The sequence below is a fragment of the Arachis ipaensis genome, chromosome B08 (genome assembly GCF_000816755.2).
Source record: "Arachis ipaensis cultivar K30076 chromosome B08, Araip1.1, whole genome shotgun sequence".
In the NCBI taxonomy this organism is placed as follows: Eukaryota; Viridiplantae; Streptophyta; class Magnoliopsida; order Fabales; family Fabaceae; genus Arachis; species Arachis ipaensis.
This window is the reverse complement of record NC_029792.2, coordinates 26,432,044-26,437,522: the sequence shown is the minus strand read 5'-3', so window position 1 is coordinate 26,437,522 and position 5,479 is coordinate 26,432,044. Positions and strand designations below refer to the sequence as shown.

General features: G+C 34.9%; 1 pseudogene; it reads left to right on the top strand.

The window, feature by feature from the left end:
* On the top strand, positions 1,652-5,151 carry LOC107610815 (annotated as a pseudogene).

The window sequence follows — 5,479 nt, the reverse complement described above, 5'->3', positions numbered from 1 at the left end:
AATGAAATATATATTATTAATACATCAAAATTATATATAATTTTAATACAGTTAATTTTAAAAATATTATTAGATTGCAGCATTTTTCGTTCACTTTCAACGAGTCATCTTTACTCTTGTGCAATTCTTATTCTAAAAATTAAGTTTTTCTAATTAATTTGTGATTAAAAAATTCAAATATTGCAGATTTATTGAAAAGATAACAAGATACAGTAGATGATCTTATAAACAACGGATATTTTTAAGATTTGAGACTACATGTCTATTTTAGTACTCTTAATGAGATTATTTCTTTGTTTGATGATGATTTGAGATGGTTTTTTTTTTCCCAGCACTTCCTAGCATAGTTTTTTTCTTTGTCTAGATATAGCCCTATTTTTTAGAGGGAAAAAACTTTGAAAACATTATCTTTGCAAAAGAACAAACAAGAAGAAAAGAATAATGTAGAGGATGGAGGCAATGTCGGTAGCCATAGCCAACAAAGATATCCTGAAGCAGGTGATGGCTTTCTTAAAGAAAATGAACTTTATTTGGTAGAATTGGCCTCGTTGTTTTTACTTAATAAGTTATAAGCCGCCATGGAATATAAAATATTTTCTTTTTTCTTTCTCACAAACAAGCAATGATGGATATATTATAAGAATTTGAAAACTTTGATGGTTGTTGCATTTGCATAGGGTATAATAGAAAGTCTTAAGTATGCATATATCTTTTCCTATGTGGCTATGTATGTGACCGAAAGAAAGTGGTCATCATTTGACAACAGAAAGTTTCCTCTCATAACCGACCCACAAATGTATGTATGTGCCACTCACCCTTCAATTTTGTAATTCCTAAACATGAAATTGTCACCCCACTATTTAGATCAAGCACTCATATGATTACCACTATTTCTTAATCTTATCCTTGTTCAGCTTATGGAAATGTTTTTATTCTAAGGTTTGTGCATCAAGTGCCAGCTTCAAATGTCATCAATGTGTAAAGGAAGATAGGAAGAATGTGTATTAAGTTTAATTTTATAAACGAAAATGATGTTTTTTTTCAATAATTTGTGAGAAAAGACTCAACCATCCAAATAAAGGGAGAAGATTTTGGCTTTAAGGCCTACAAAAATTTCAGAGAAAACACTTAAAAAACTAACGACAATATATAAACAAATACCCTTCATTAACACACCAATTCAAGCAAAACTAAATTAAATATCAGAGACAACAACCATCATTCATACTACTAACAAGGAAAAGTATATGGAACCAAGAGATTACCAGCTAAAAACTAAACAAAACCACATTAATTTATATTAATAATTAATTTTAAATTTTTTAAATTCAAAATTTAAAAAATTTAAAATTGATTAAGTAAACCTAATTGAAACCTATAAAAACCTTCCTCTTCTCTCTCACATTAACCTATCCACCTCCAACAATAACACACACAAACCTCTTTCTTTCACCCCCTCTCTCTCACCGGCCCTCTCCGCCTCTCGAAGTTTTGCACGCATAAACAACTAACAAAGCATGCAAATAACGCAATTCGAATTAGAGTTTATCTTACAACGCAGACATAGTAGTGATTGTCATCAACACGTTCACGTTCGGCATCTTCCGAACGCACTCTCTAATCACTGGAATCGCCGCCGTTCCTTCTCCTAATGGCACAGCGTGAAACCACACCAGAGGTCCCAGTCGCCGTGGTAGGGAAGGGCGACCGAGTCGCTCCAGCCACCGGCAACGATGGTCGAGGCCTCGAAAAATGCGCCACCTCAAGTGGAGCCGAATCAGCAGCGAGAGAGCGTAGGTTAAGGTTCTATATATGTTGTACAGTAGCAAACCATTCTTCGTTGAATACGCCATTGCTTCTTCTTCAGCTTCAGCTACTACTACTACAGACTGCAGTGAAGTATTCGGTAGGCGAGGGTGTATGATAGAGGCCCAAGGAAGAAGCACATTAATTAGGTCTATGGATGTACGTTACACACTTGATCTTAACCAAAAGGAGTCTTTAAACAATTATATAAATATAAAAAAAAACATTCATTTAATATGAAAAAAAACATGTTAAAACTTAACAAAAGAAATATCCAGTTATATTTTAGCAAAAATAATTAAATATCTATAAAATTAAAAAAAATATATATGAAATTTTTAAAGAAATAGAGACATTCACAGTTGCAATACAAAAAAATTCAAAAAATATATAAAAGAACATCCATTTAGTATGAAAAAGAAACATTCTGATACTTAGCAGAAGAAACATTCATATATATTAACTCGTAGGAATTTTGGATTCACTCAAAGGTATTTAGCTGATTTTTTGTTAATACCCTTTTGGTTCCTTAGCATTGTTCTACTAATAATCCTAGTAAATAACTTTTAGCATTCAGATTAATTAGCGCTTTGATAATTAATTAGTCCTTAATTCTATGGGTAGAATATACTAACCCAATCAATTAACCGCCATCTAAAATGAAAAGGGAAAAGGCATTTTGACTTTTGGAAGAATTAATGATGACTATTGACTAGATATATTGAATAATATCCAGAATACCACCTATGTAAACGTAGTGAAACATATTTTATTATTGATTAACAAACAAAATGTCAATTTCAATCTAATTCTTTTAGTTCCCAATCTTAATCGGTTGATAACAGGATCCTTTAGGGCCCCACGAGGCACTTACTAATCCAAGTTACTGGCTAGTTGTTTAAGTTATAATTAAGTTTTTCTCGTTTTGAATTTTAAAACTAATACCATTTGTTAGTGGGTTTCACTTGATTAGGAGAGAAAAGAAAACAGAATTGATATCAAAGAAGACGGTTGATTTTTTATTTTTGGTTTAAAAACAAGAACACAAAAGAGCAACAAAAGATTTAAATAGAACAAATTTTATACATATTTTAGAGAAAAAGATAAATTAGTCCCTGACTTTTTACTTCGTAGACATTTTAGTCTCTGATCATTAGAAAATACTTTTAAGTCCCTGATGTCCTTAAGGTAGTATTTGTTTTGAGATACTGAGACAGAGATTAAGAGACTGAGATTCAGTATCATGTTTGTTGGCTCAGAGACTGGTACTAAAATTTCTGTCTCTGTCCCTAAAATTTCAGTATTTCAGTACCTCCAAAAAGTAAGGACACAGGGGACTGAAATTTTTAAAAACAGAGACTGAAACTTTAATAATATTTTATACCTAAAATACCATCATTTCAATTAATTAATTCTAATTTTACCTTTTGTACAAATTAAATTAGAGTTTCATTCTTATTTTAATTTCTGTCTCCCACTTTGCACCAAACAGAATACTGAGATTTATTTCTATTTCTGTCTCTTAGTCTCTGTCTCTCAATCTCAGTCTTTCAGTCTCTGTCTCTCCACCAAACGCCTCCGTCCATAAGCCACCGTCAGACCCAACAGAAAAGACTGACGTGGCTCCTCCCTCTGCTTACCTGGCATCACAGCTTCCCACGTGACACATTAGTGAGATGAAACTTTTGAAAAATAGACACATAAGTCTATGTCGCTCAAAACGACGTCGTTTTATGTGCTACTCTAATCCTCAATTTCATTTAAGACCTTTTTCAATGACATTGAACCTTGTTCTTCTGATGGCAATGGTGGCCACCAACATCCTCTCACTCTATCACCTCTCTTCAACTCTCCAATCGCCAAAATCACTCCCTCTCCCTCCGCCGCTACTTCTCCCGAACCGCACCTCACAAACCCTCATCCCGTCTCCCTCAAGCCTTTCCCTTCTTCACTCCCCGATTTCTCTGTAATTTGGGACCATTACCCTTGCAAATCCTTCGATTGCTTCCACCGCCAAAACCCTAACCTAGGCTTCAACCCTTCCTTTAATTCATCCAAGTTCACAACCTATAAGACCGACCTCGATCTCCCGATCTCGCAGCTCTTCTAGATTGCCAAGTCCGCAAAGTCAGTCATCCGGGTGGGCCTTGACGTCGGTGGCGGCACCGGGTCATTCGCCGCCACGACGAAGCTCCGCAACGTGACAGTTGTGATGACGACTATGAGCATGGGTGCGCCATACAGCGAGGCGGTGGCGCTAAGGGGGCTTGTGCCACTTTACGTGCCACTGCAGCCAGTGACGGACCCAGAAAATTTTAGAAATTGGGCAAAAATATTTATACTAAAATAAATATTATTAAGCATTGTTAATTATACTAAAAAATAATGAAAATATAAAAATTAAAAAGAGTTAATGAACACTTTCATTCTTAAAATACTATTCATTACATATAATTTATAAAAAAAATATTTTTTATTTTTAAAACTTGAACTTAAAACATCTAAATTAAAGTATAAATAACTTGTCATTCTAACTAATTTTACTTTTATTTACTTTTATACACATTTAATAAACAAAAAATATAATTAATTGGAGGCAAATATATATATAATTATTTTCTTTCTAAATTTAGTGGGGGCAAGTGCCCCACTTCTCATGCACCTAGGTCTGTCTCTGGCTGCAGCAGCGGCTAGCGGTGTTCGACGGAATGGTGAACCTTGTGCGGTGAGGGCGTGCCGTGAACCGGTGGATTTCGGTGACGATGATGGAATTCTTACTGTTTGATGTGGATAGGGTTTTGAGAGGTGGAGGGTACTTGTGGATTGACAGATTCTTCAGCAAAGGGGTGGACCTTGAAAAGCTGTATGCGCCATTAATTGAAAAATTAGGTTACAAGAAGGTGAAGTGGGTCACTGGGAATAAGACTGATGCTAGTGGTTTTTTTCTGTGCCTGTAAGCTACATTGTGAATTTTGGCTGTGTACCTGAATTAAAAAAAATTATGATCCACAAGTTATTCGAGTGAGTTGCAGCTGAGACATATTTTTTATTCTCAGGGAAAAAATTGATTTTTGTTGTTGATCACAGGGAACTAAATCTTGTATCTTTGGTGCATTTGAATACCATAGAATGAGCATATACTAGGGTGAAAAAAATGCAGGTTGAGGCACAAATCTCGGTTATTCCGGATACTAACCTTAACCTGGAGAATGTTGTTTCAATCCAAAATGGGGATCCTGTTGTTTCCTCATCTCTTTCAAATGCAACCACAACTCAACAGCCAAGTTGTTTGTTTACTTTCATCCCTAATTTGTTTCATTATGACTTATGAGTGATGTCAGGCTTTGATGATTAATATGTTTCATGGTTGAGAAGTATAGACGAAGAAAGATCGACGAACCTGCACACTGTGTTCTTCAATGTTCTAAATCTAAACGCTTTGTTTCCAGTCTTTGAATTTTTTTTAGGTACATGGACTTATTTGTCCAATTTTTAAAAGTACTCTTCCAGTTATCAGCAGTCCACATGTTAATCCGTCATGCTACGTCAGACTTTTTTGTTGGGTCTGACGGAGGCAATTGGATGGAGGGACTCATCCGTCCAAAATTTGTGAAAGTCGGAGATTTAAAAGTATTTTTAAATGCTCAGGAACGAAAATGTCTGCGAAGTAAAA